Raw genomic sequence first — 13,211 nt, forward strand, 5'->3', positions numbered from 1 at the left:
GGCGGCACGGAGGGTCTAGGGTGGGGGGCACGCAAGGAGACCACGAAGCGAAGCGGCGCCCAAGGGGCGTGCAGCGCCAACGCCTCCAGCCGCGATTTAAAGGGCAGCGAGGGGCGGAGGGATCCCTGCCGGCTGCTCAGCACGGATCCCTCCGCCGCGAGAGAAGTGCGGCGGCTCGGTCTCAACAAATTCGCTTTTTGTTCCTCCGCCGCGGGAGCAACCGGCAGGGACTCCTTTCTTTCTCGGGTTTCTCCGCCTCCCCCCGCAGAGTCCCGTAAAAGCAACAGAGGTGACTGGGGAGCGCGAGCCGGCGTGGTGTCCTTCCGCCCGGCCGAGGGCACTCCTTTTCGTGTCTTCCCACCGTGCCCGGGCGGCGTCCGGGCGGCTCACCGGGGGCGGCGACGCGACTGCGGCGCGGTCGGCGAGGCTCCGGGGCTATGAGGTGAGGGTGCCCGGGTACGGGAGGTGGCAGCGCGGCGCCAGCCCCCAGGACACGAGCCTCGAAGCTGGCGGCGGCCTCTGGGACCCCGCGGCCGCGTGCGAGGCGAGGTGAGGCCTGCGGCGCGGGGGGCGCGGGGGCGCGGGGGCGCGGCGCGATGGGGGCGGGGGGCTCGGCCGTGGCTGGGACTCATTTCTCGACAGCGGAGGGAGCGGGCGGTGCTGCGGCCGCGCCGCCATCTTGGATTTTACTCTCCATTTTTCTCTGGAATTATTTTTTGGTGATTAATTTTTTTGGGGGGACGGGAAGTGTCGCCGGGCAGCGCGGGCCCCCCAGCGCAGCGGCCCGGCGAGGAGCCTCGACGCGCCCCGAGGAGCGGGCAGCGCCCGGCGGTGAGCGGGGCGGCGGCGCCGGGGCGGGGGGCGGGCCGCGGGGGCGCCGGGCCGGGCGGGGGCCGGGGCCGCGGGTGGGGCGCGGGGCCTGCAGTGGGCGCCGTCGCCGGAAGGGAGCGGTAGCGGCCGCCGGGCAGCGCGGGGCCGGGCCGCGGCCGCACGAGGGGAGCAGCCCCGCCGCTCGCGATTGGGGGACTCTGTTTTCCCTCTTCTCCAATGGGCGGCCGGGAGCCGGCTCGCCCAATCTGCTCCCGCAGCCGCGCTCCGCTTCGGGTTGTTTTTTGTTTGGGCTCGAGACTCCCGTCTGCTCTCCGCGCGGGCCGGCCCCCACCCCTCTCCGCCCCTCGGGTGACAGCGCTCCGGCCCCCGCGCCCCCGCGCCCCGGACCCCGCTGCGCTTCAGCCGCTTCCCCCTCGGCTGGCCGGCCGGCGCCTCGGTCCCGAGAAAACGCGTGGGTCCCTCCGTGTTGTCCTGCCACGCAGCCACACACGATGTGTGGCGCGTCGCTCCCGCCCGGGAGAGGGGGAAGCGTGTGTGGAGGGTGACAGTTCCGCCCCACTTGCTGGGACGGCGTGGGAGCGCGTGGGACCCGGAGGACCGCGCTCGCTCCGTCCGCGTCCTTGGGCCCCGATCTAACTTCGCATCCCCCGACGGGGCAAACCCGCGGACACGGAGCGGGTGAAATGTGTTCTTTGAAGTTAATTTTTAAGAAGTTGCCAAATGAAACTCACCCCGGGGGTGGGGGGTGGGGGTGGGGGATCTAGAATAGGGGGCAGATGAACTGGTTGGTTGCGATTGTGATTTTCATCAGGACCTTTTTAGATTTAAACTATTTTGACGTGTCGTTGAGCGTGGCCTTGTAGCTCCGAAGACTTCTCTGGCTGTGGGGGATCATCCGAGGAAACAGGCGCCAGCTGAAACTTTCCCCCGGCAGTCTTGAGTATTGAGAACACGCCTGTAACTTTTGGTGATTAGTGGTAAACGCATAAACAGTTTGCAAAGGAAGGGAGACATCATTGCACGCATCGATACAAAGTAACTCTTGGACACCATTGAAAAGTGTCAAAGAGTTACTTGTATCTCTAGTAGATGCAAGTTTACTTGGTAGCAGTTTTAGGTGTGGCCCTGTCATTGTTGGGGCTCCCTGTCTAGATTCCAGGATTAAAGTCCATGAATGCTTTTAGTCCCAGCATGTGTAGGAACTCAGGCCCGATGTCCAGTTTTTAATCTCTAAACCTTGTACATGCTGCTCTTCTCCCTTTTCTAAGCACTAGCCCCAGTGGTGTCCATGCCTGGTGCCTTTTAGGGTTGCATCCTGCCCAGCATTCCTGCACCCTCTCCCCATTCACATTCTTCAGTAAGGCCCGGGGCCGGTGTTAACCTCCTGGTGAAACCTTCTCTTGCACACACAGGTGCGGGGGCTGGCTCACTCAGGAGAATGCACACTTCCTGTGCTCCCTGAGCAGTGGTTACATCGTATTTTATGTATGACATGTGGTTGTTTCCTTGCCTGTCCTCTGGGCTTTCTTGTGAGCTTGTTGATATTTATCTCCTCCAATCAGGGGCAGGTACAGAGCAGGTGCTTATTCAGTAGACACTTGAAAGTGTTAAATTTGTTAATCTCCCAAGTTATCAAGTTCAGTAGTTTGTATTTAGTTTTTCAAAATGTTATTAAACATTGTTTTAATAACATTCTAATGTTATTAAAAACATCATTGTCATTAGCAAAACAACTTAGAGTGAAATGAATGTTATGGATATTTATTCTTTATGAAGAGAGTAGAGTTAGGGCTGTTTTCACCCATAAACTTTGCAGTTGAACTCTGTCATATTCAAGTGCTCTCTTGCCTATATTTTCATCTGTCTTCTGGTACACACTGAATTGCTTATGCTTAAACGCTCCATGCTTGAGCCAGACACAGTGGGCAGCACTGGGGGAGGTGGGTTAGGTTGGGAGTGCGTCAGGAAGTGCATGTGAAGGAAGTGGTTGCAGGTTGTTCCCACGCCTTTGAGCATAGAATTTTGTGGGTGGGATGTTGGTTTGTAAATTTCCACTGGTCATATAAATCTGTCATTGACCTGCTTTTTCTTTACATGAGTATCATTTTGTTACAGGGCATAGAGTATGTGGCCCAGTTGTGTTGTAAAGACATATATTTGTGAGTAGCATCTGAACAGCTCCCTGTCCACAGGAATGCCCTTCCCATGGCTTATGAGAGAAATCCTTTCAGATAAATCACATAGATTCCATTATTCATACTCCCACTTTATTTTTTATTCTTTATTGTTGAAAGTATTACATATGTCCCCTTTTTCCTCCCCATTGGTCCCCTCCAGCCCACCCTGCCCCAGTGTGGGGCTTGCAGGAGGCAGCCGATAGATGATTCTCTCTCATCATTGATGTTTCTATCTCTCTCTCTCTCCCTCTCCCCTCCTCTCTGAAATTAATAAAATATTATATTTAAAAAACAACTTTTGTTCCAGTTTTCTCTGTCATTATTTATATAAGACCATCGAGAGGGCCAAGTTTCTTCATCTGTAAAATAATGAAACATTAATCTCTGAGATCACTTCCAATCCTATATTATAGTTTATATTTTACATTTAATTGCCACCCTATTCTAAGGGCTATTTTAATCATATTTTGACTAATTGGTTTAGTTCACCTGTATATTCATATAGTTTTACTCCTTTAAAAAGTCAAATTGATGATATAGCTTACAGTCATTTGGGTTTTATAATCAAGAGACTTGGGTATATCAGTGGTCCCAAAATTTTTATTCTTAAGGTCTATATGGCTCCTACTTGTCAGTTGCATCTCTGCAGGATGTCTTGTTTTCTGCATTATAACAGTACACTGAAGACAAAAGTATAGACCTGGGGAAGCATTCCTCAGTGATAAGCCTCTTTATTTCTGACTGAACCACCTGTGGCTCAGATATTGGAGTAAATCCCCAGACTGCATCTTAAACACTAGAGCTTAGATCCAGCCTTACCACTTAACTTGCATTTGACTTCAGGAAAGCAACTTTATTTCTGAGCTTTAGCCATCTCATTTGTAGTGATAATACCCGACTCACCTCCATCATAGGGCTGCCACGCTGGCGAACTCTTGGTCCTTGGTGTTAGGGTGAAACAAATGCCTGTGTTCTAATTGTGCATCTTTCTAGAAACACCTGGTCTCTAATACAGGAACAGCAGATCTCTAATGGTACTGGGATTGCCTCTCAGGTCTTAGGCAAGAGACTCCTTCTGTGAAGGGTCAGTCAGCTTCCTGTTCTGTAGACTGGTTTTCCTGAAAGCTAAAGCTCTTGTGCGCCCTCTAGTGTTCCGTGGACACAACCAATATTCCAGCACCACGAACAGTGCCCAGTGGCTCCCAGTAGGTTCTTGATAAATGTTGGATTGAGTGGATTCTAAATCTGCAGGATTATTCATTTTGTCTGTCTGATTTGTATAACAAGGTTGAAGTATCTGATAAATGATCCATGAGGTGTATTTTTATTTTCAAGAAAATGCTTATGTGGCACAATGTGGAGGGATATATTTCTTGAGCAAGAAAACCAACCTACTCTTAGAAAGGTGGAGCTCCAGGACTGAGGAGTCAAGGGGGGCCTGATTCTTCAGCCAGTGAGCCAGCGGAGTCTTGGGCTAGAGAGGCCATATGGAAACCTTTTCCCTCTCCCTTAAAAAAGAAACAAAAACAGACCTCCTTCAGGGGCCGAGAGGATTCACTAGTAGACAAAGCCAGTTGCCTCAGAAACTATGTTCATTGGATATAAATAGATACCAGGAATGTTTTGACCCCCAAAAGGTGATTGTTTCTGTATTTATGCTTTTGACTTATTTTCCCTGGTCCTCCAGTCTATAGTCTGTTCCCACATTATTCTGTCTCTTAGCATCCTATTTGTGTCCTTTACAGCTCTTACCAGAATTTATAGTTTCATGCTTATTAGATTGTTTATCTCTCTTCCCACATTATTCTCTGAGCTCCGTGAAATCAGGAACCGTGTCTGTTTTGTTCTAGGGTCTTATTCAAATGTGAGACAAAGTATAGTAAGTCTTCACGTAACGCCGTTGATAGGTTGTGTGACTTTAAGCAAAATGACATAATGAAACCAGTTTACCATAGGTTAATTGATATAAACAAGAGTTAAGCTCCTATGGCAGGCATCTCATCAGGGTTACAACAAAGTGACATTTTGGAGGACCTGCTCTATGTTTAAAATTTTGAGTCAGGATTGTATTGCTTCCTTGGCTTAATTTTTCCTAATTCTCTAAGGCTTGCTCCATTTGTAAAATGGGGTGATAATAGTATCTTTTATGTTACTGTATAATTTTTTATTATATGTGAATGAGTATATTTAACATAGTGTACATGTTAAGGGACTGTGATGGGGGCAAGTGACATAATACACGTAAAGCTATCAGCACAGACCTTGGATCATAGGGCAATACTGTGAAATAGTACCCAGAAAACCAGTGCTGAAGAGGTGTCTCTCAGTTGTGCCCAGGACTGCAAATCATCCCTACAGCATTCAGGTCTTCACTCACGTCTTGAGCAGACAGTCATTTAAATGTGTGGTGGACACTGTGCTGGGCACTTAACAAGTAACCCTAAACAGTGAAAGTGGGGATGCTGTTTGCAAGACCTGTCTCTCCACAGTGCCAGTGCTCATTTTATTTCCTTCTCTTTCCTCCCCTCTTCACGTTCAGTTAACTGATAAAGCTTAAAAAAAAAAAGGAAGTTTGGTTTTATGTATTGGTAGCACATTATGTTGTCAGAAGAAGTGAATTACTTTAGGTAGGTAATTTCTCTCCCTGAGCCTGCTTCTTTTATTCTAAGACTGTTTGTTCTGAAATTCTGTGATTCTTTGAATTAAAATAATACTGGAATGCTTGGTATTCTGTAAAGTTCTTTTTGTTAATGCTCCTCTTTTCACAGTCCCACTTCTCTCCTGAGTTGTAACATCCTATGCCAGCTTCACCTGGGTAGTGCCCCTCCTCAAATTTCGCAAATCCAGACTTTCTCATCTTTCCTGCAAACTTTTCTCCTGTGTAAATGGCAACCTTGCAGTCGCCCCAACTAAAACTTTTGCCCCAGCTAGAGATTTCTGACTCATCTGGAATTCCTTTCTGTCCCTCACCACCTAAATCTAATTTGTTACCACGTCTAGCCAAGCTTATATTTGAAACACCAGCGCCTTTCTCCCTTCCCACTCGCTGCTCCTGTTGCATTTAATTTTCTAACTGGTCTCTGTCTCCAGTCACATGCTTTTCCACCAGTGGGATCCTTTCTAGAGTACAGTTGAGCAAATTCTCTAACCTTTCATCTGTGTAATAACAGCTTTATAGGGTGTGAGAATTAAGTGATAAAATGAATATAGGAAGCACTAAATGAATAGAGGGGCTGTGATTTACTGGTGTTTTTTAAAAATGGAGTTACAATAAGAAAAAATGTTTTACCACATACACAACAAGCTAAATGCCACTGTAATAAAATCTTTAGTCCCTCTGAAAGTTGATTGTGAGTTGTAGTTTGGTATAATTTTTAATTTCACGTTGTTGCCAGAGGTCACATCCCCCCCTTTAGGAGCAGTAGGGAAGCAGAGCTGGTCTCAGCTCTGGAGCATAAATTCGCACCCCTGGCCCTTGTTTATTCTCCTGAAAACTTGTACTTTTTAAATGGATGAGGTGATGTGATTTTGTGTGTGGGAGGGGGCGGGGGCGTTTTGGTAAGGTGAGGAGTTAAGGGGAAATTTCTACTTGATTTTTTTAAAAAATATATATTTTATTGATTTTTCACAGAGAGAAAGGGAGAGGGATAGAGAGCTAGAAACATCGATGAGAGAGATACATCAACCAGCTGCCTCCTGCACACCCCCCACCGGGGATGTGCCCGCAACCAATATACATGCCCTTGACCGGAATCGAACCTAGGATTTTTTAAAGATTTTATGAATAATGGGCCAACATGCCTGGCCCTCTTTGATTCTGCTTTAGTTACTCAAAAAGAGACAGTTAGATAACTTTATTTTATTAGCAGTGTTTGCTCATTTAATCCTTTTGATAAACCAAGGAGGTAGGCCCTATTTTCATTTTATTATTAGGCATTAATGAGGTTAAATGACTTGTCCATGGTCACACTGCTCACACTGAGAGTAACCAGTGGGAGCCAAGGTGGGACCCAGGCACTTTGACTCCACCCAGAGCCATGTCCTAAACCACTGTGCCTTCTGCATCCTGCAAAGTCCACATCCTACAGTCTTGGCTTTTAAGACCCACCCCAAGAATTGCCTTTTGGAAGTTTTTCTCACCTTTGTCTTTGCCCAGGAAGAATTAATTATTCTTTGTTCTACTTGCCTCAGAGCTCCTGAGGAACTGAGGGCTGTACTTGCAGGCTTTTGACACTAGGTGGCATCTGTTTATAGAAAAGTAAAACGCTGTTTGAGTCTTAGAAAACAGTAACAAAGGAAGCATCCTTGATTTTATTCACAGGCCCTACTAGGTAGGTAGGTGGGTCAGATATGGAGAGATGGGTAAGCAGGTTGTTGATTTTGGAATTTTCCTCAACATCTACATCAGCTAAAACCTTTATTTTAAAAATACCCACTGAGGCAATTTGAGACACAAATTTTAATGTGAAATCCTTTGTTGTGTTATAATCAGACATGAGTAAATAAGGAACTATGAAGCAACGTTTTCTGTAAGGATGCTGTTAGAGAGGTGTTTATTATATGCCCAGCTGTTGTGTTGTAAATGTCTGATTGCTGAATTATTAGTAGTGTATATTTTGCTGTTTAAAATGTTCTTCTGAAGCCCTGGCTGGGTATCTCAGTTGGTTAGAGGGTCATCCTGATATTCCAAGGTTTGCAGGTTCCATCCCCAGTCAGGGCACATACAAGAACCAACCAATCTACTAGTCCTATCTAATAAAAGAGAAACATGCAAATTGACCGTACATCCACTACGCCAACAAGCCACGCCCACAAGCCAATCAGGAACGGGTATGCAAATTAACCCAACAAAGATGGTGGCAGCCACGGAGCTGGAGCAAGCAGGAGGCTTGGGTTGCCCCTGGCGATGGAGGAAGCCAAGCTTCCTGGCCGGCCCTGGCCTCTGCTCAAGGCTACAAAGTTTCAATTATAGAAGATAAATAAATCCCAGATACCTGCTTCCAGCCAGCCCTGGCCTCCACTCAAGGAGGTGCTGGAAAAAAAAAAAAAGCAAAAAAGGAGGGGCTGGGAGTTTGGTCGCCGGGGGCCGTGGCCAGCCTGCAAACAGCCATCAGCCTCTCACCCAGGTTGGCCAGGCACCCCAGCGGGGACCCCCACCCTGAAGGGGGTGTGGCCAGCCTGAAAACAGCCCTCAGCCCCTCACCCAGGCTTGCCAGGCACCCCAGTGGGACCCCCACCCTGATCCGGGACACCCTTCAGGGCAAACCAGCCAGCCCCCACCCATGCACCAGGCCTTTATCTATACTAATAAAAGGGTAATGTGCTAATTAGACTGGGAGACCTTCCAGGAGACCTTCCGGATATTCTTCTGGACAGAGCCATGGTGGCGGGTCCGAGGTAGAGGTGGTTAGAGGCCAAGAGGGCAGGGCAGTTGTGGGTGATCAGGCCAGGATGGGATGGCAGTTGTGGGTGATCAGGCTGGTGGGGGGTGGGGCTGTTGGGGGTAAGCAGACCAGCAGGGGGGCCAGTTGGGGGTGAACAGGCCCTCAGTGGGGGTCAGTTGGAGGTGATCAGGACAGCGGGGGGGGGTGTCAGTTTGGAGTGAGCAGGCCAGCAGGAGGACAGTTGGGGGCGAGCAGATCAGTGGGGAGGGAAGGTGGGGGCAAGCAGGCCAGCAGGGGAGGCAGTTGGGGGCGAGCACACTGGCACGGGGGGCAGTTGGGGGTGATCAGGTTGGCAGGGGGGCATTTGGGGGCGAGCAGGCCGGCAGGCAGAGTGGTTAGGGGCAGTCAGGCAGGCAGGTGAGGGGTTAGGAGCCAGCAGTCCCGGATTGCGAGAGCCGACTGTCGGTTTAGGCCCGATCCCTGTAAACTGGCGGTAGGACATCCTTCGAGGGGTCCCATATTGGAGAGGGTGCAGGCCGGGCTGAGGAACACTGCCCCCTGTGCATGAATTTTGTGCACCGGGCCACTAGTACATATATAAAAAGCCAGCGACTGGACCGCCTTATCGACCAGAACGACCGGTCGCTATGACGCCCACTGTGGCTGGCCAAATGGGGTGGGGCTGGCCAGTCAACCTCCTGAAGCCCCTCCCCCCGGCCGGTCCCACCCCCGATGGGCCCCCACCATCCCCATTGGCCCTCAGGCCCCCCACCCCCGCTGGCCTTGCCCCTGATTGCCCCCCCAATAGGGGCGGAGTCAGCTGGTCAACCTCCTGAAGCCCCTCCCCCTGCCCAGCCCCACCAAAGATTGCCCCCACCCCCCCCCCCATCAGGGGCAGGGCCCGCCAGCCAACCGCCTGCAGCCCCTCCCCCTGGCCTCAATGGGCCCGCAACACCTCGATCTGCCTGCGGCCCCTACCCCACAGCCAGCTCCGCCCCTGATCGCCCCACACACATACCAATTGGGGGTGGGGCTGGCCGGCCAACCTCCCATGGCCCCTCCCCCAGCTGCTGATCCCCCCCCCACATCGCTCCCCCCATCGGGGGCAGGGCCCGCCAGCCAATCACCCATGGCCCCTTCCCCCAGCTGGCCAGGGCCCCGATCCATGCACGAATTCGGGCCTCTAGTGAATATATAAATAAGTGGAACAACCGATGTTTTTTCTCTCAAATCAACTTAAAAAATAAAAAAGTTCTAAATGAAAAATTCTAGTAGTTTTAGTTTTCATTTTTATTGTAAATTTTATATAAATATAAACATGTTCCATCACAATATTTCCAAGGAAGGTCTTGGTTAACTGGGCTTAAGCACAGTTCGTAATTACATGGGGATTGAGACTTCAGCTTCAAACTCCACTATAGCTCTATCTATAGCTTTGTTTCACACCTGCAGTTGAAGAGGGAAATGACAATTTTTTAAAGTGTATCTAAAACAACTTTTTAAAGGTGTTTAAAATCTTTTTTTCTGTGATACATTGGAATTTTATGTGTTTTTGAAGTCTGTTAACTCTAAAGCATTTTTACTTTGGTTTACTTTTTCGTGGTCTCTGTATTACAGTTTCCTGTGGGTGCTGTAACAAATGACTGCAAACTTGGTGGCTTAAAACAACAAATGTATTCTCTCCGTTCTGGAAGGCAGGAATTCATCATCAATCTCACTGGGCCAAATGAAGGCATGGGGAGGGCTCCACCCAAAGGCTCTAGGAGAGAATTTGCTCCTTGCCTCTCTCCCAGCTTCTGGTGACTGTGGCATTCATTCCCTTGCTTGTGGCCACATCACTCTAATCTTCGCCTCTCCTCTTGTGTGTGTGGTGGCATTTAGGGCTCACTCAGGTAATCTCTTCCATCTCAAAATCCATAATTTAATTACATTCCTAAAGACCCTTTTTCTTATAAATGAACATTTGCTGGTTTGATATCTTTGGGGATCATTTTCCAGCTTACTACAGTATTCTCTTCTTTTTAAAAAAAAAAATGTATTTTTTATTGATTTCAGAGAGGGAGGGAGAGGGAGAAAAAGATAGAAACATCAATGATGAGATAGAATCATTGATCAGCTGCCTCCTGCACACCCCCTACTGGGGATTGAGCCCGTAACCCGGGCATGTGCCCTTGAATTGGAATTGAGCCTGGGACCCTTCAGTCCACAGGTCAACGCTCTATCCACTGAACCAAACCAGCTAGGGCTACTACAATGTTCTTTAGAGCAGTTAGTGCAACCAGTTTAGCATAATGAGTGATGCTGTCCTTTAGCCTTCCTAAAAGGGGGTGGGTGGAGTATTATTATGCGATGGTGGGAAACTGCTCTGAAACAGGCCATTTCTTGCTTGTCCTAATGGAGTTTTACCACCTGAGCTGCCTGTGAAAGCTGTTAAATTGGCTAAAGCAAAATGCATATCAGTTTGACTACAACAGCTGGCAAAAGAAGACAGAAGAGAAATTTTTAATAATAACATGACAAGTAATTATTTTACAGGTACCTATAGAAACCTATTTTTGCTCTAGAGTTTGGTGCTAGATACCCAATCAGCATTGAGTTTGCACGACACCTCCAGTCTTAAAGCAACAGCTCTGCTTTGGGTGAAGGCTTAATTGTGAATTCAGAAAAACAAAATTCCCCACGGTTTCTCTTTCATAGCACTAGCTGAACAAGTCACCTAAATTCTCAAATGAAGTTTATTTCTGACAACAATGTTTATAGGAGCAAGTTTTAAGGTTACAGGTGTGATCATGAATTCATTGTAGTTTTCTAATGAATTGGCAACTGAACAATTGCCCTATTTTACTGCATTGTAGTCTTAAGAGGGGGTATTGATCACAAATGCTCCTGATAGTGTTGCAGGGCTTCCTATATTGGTACTATCATGTGGATTATTACTAGAGGATTCCATGGAACCTTGGATATATATTATTGCAGATGGATTTGGAGTAGCCATTGATAAAGACCAGTGTGGAATTTTTTGATATATTGTAGGGTCCTTTTGTAATTTTAGATTTGAGGGAAAGAACTAATAACCACTTGGGCTTATATGTAACAGTTAGGTTTGAGACTAAAAAGGGGGTTGTGAATGGACCTATAGTGTGTTGGGCTTTGTGCTAGGTTCCAGTGATATGAAAGTATACCTTAGGAGTTTATATTACAGTGGGGAAGACACATATCATCAAGTAATTGCATAAAGGAGTGAGTGCAGTTGTAACAAGCACCATGAAGGAGAAATGTTAAAGCATGTAACAAGGCAGGCGGTGGGATGGAGGTAAGACTGGTTGGCAGGTTGGCAGTATCCCAAGTATAAAGGCCAGTGCTGGGAAAATGCCTAGCACTCTAGAGGGATGTAAACCAAGCTGTGTTCGGAATATTAGCTGGGCTGGATCTGCAAGACGCTGTAGACGTGGCTAGGTAAATTCTGTTAATAATAGTTGTTAACAATTCCAAATACTTTAGTGCATGTACTTTTCACAAGGCTCACTTAACTAGTGTGATGTTGGAAATGATACCAGCCAGAGTGGTCTCATTCCTGGTCCAGTGTGGACGCTTTTGTTCTTTTGGTGTGTGTTATTGTTTTCTCTTTGGATAGTGCTTTCTCTCATTTTTTTAAAAAAAAATATTTTTATTGATTTCAGAGAGGAAGGGAGAGGGAGAGAGAGATAAAAACATCAATGATGAGAGAGAATTATTAATTGGCTGCCTCTGCATGCCCCCACTGGGCATCGAGTCCACAAATGGAGCATGTGCCCTGACCGGGAATTGAACCATGACCTCCTGGGTCTCTGCTCAACCACTGAGCAACATTGGCTGGGTTATGTTAAAATTCTTACTACTTATTCAGAATCAGTGTTTTTATTTTTCTAACAGATTTTTAAAAATCCTGGTTTGTGTTTAGAACATTCATCAAAACTCCTGTCCAAAAGCTTTAAGTAAAAAAGGATTGGATGGAACCACAGTTCTCAAATTAATTGGGTATGAACAGCTAACTCAGAAGTCACTAAACAGTTTTTAATCCTCTGTGTCATAAGGGGACAGTAGGAGTGATAACGGTGTTGGCATTTGTTGAGGGTCCATCACTGCTGGGAATAGAGTGGGCACTTGACATGAACCAAACACATTTTTTTAAAAATATTTTTTATTGATTTTTTACAGAGAGGAAGAGAGAGGGATAGAGAGTTAGAAACATCGATTAGCTGCCTCTTGCACAACCCCTACTGGGGATGTGCCCGCAACCAAGGTACATGCCCTTGACCGGAATCGAACCTGGGACCCTTCAGTCCGCAGGCCGACGCTCTATCCACTGAGCCAGACTGGTTTCGGCAAACACATTTTTTATGAAACAATTCTGTGCTTTCTTTTGAAACTTTTTCAAGTATCAGTATTTTTTTCCAATTATTCATAAATAGGTTTACTATAAACATTCGTGTGTGTGTGTGTGTGTGTGTGTGTGTGATTTTGTGTGTGAACATTAATCCCATTCCCTCAAAGATAGCCATTCTGTTGTTGATTTGGGATGGGGTGGTGTGGTGTGCATCTGGTTTTTCCTGCAGTGGTATTTATAATATGGTTAGACGTTTTCTCTTTAAATACAACTCTACATAATTCTTTAATTACCTTCCTCTTTAAATGCAGCTCTTATTTTAGCACTTTGCCATAAGTAGTCTGCCCTCTTCTTTATGGTTGGTACTAGAATCTGAAGCATGTGCTTCCTTCCCCACACGTCGGTGCAGTGAAATTCATAAGGTGAATCTTCCTTTCCTGTTGGCTTAGTGTC

General features: G+C 47.4%; 1 protein-coding gene across 3 annotated transcripts in view; it reads left to right on the forward strand.

Annotated features, from left to right (window-relative positions):
- The first annotated feature begins 258 nt into the window (after positions 1-258).
- KMT5B (lysine methyltransferase 5B) overlaps positions 259-13,211 on the forward strand; it is a 49,281-nt gene continuing 36,328 nt past the window's right edge. For all 3 annotated transcript variants that reach the window (XM_054724771.1, XM_054724770.1, XM_008146850.3), the window contains exon 1: positions 259-549. The gene's annotated coding sequence lies outside the window, so the exon portion shown is untranslated. The remainder of the gene's footprint in view (positions 550-13,211) is intronic.

The sequence above is a fragment of the Eptesicus fuscus genome, chromosome 13, assembly GCF_027574615.1.
Source record: "Eptesicus fuscus isolate TK198812 chromosome 13, DD_ASM_mEF_20220401, whole genome shotgun sequence".
Lineage (NCBI taxonomy): Eukaryota > Metazoa > Chordata > Mammalia > Chiroptera > Vespertilionidae > Eptesicus > Eptesicus fuscus.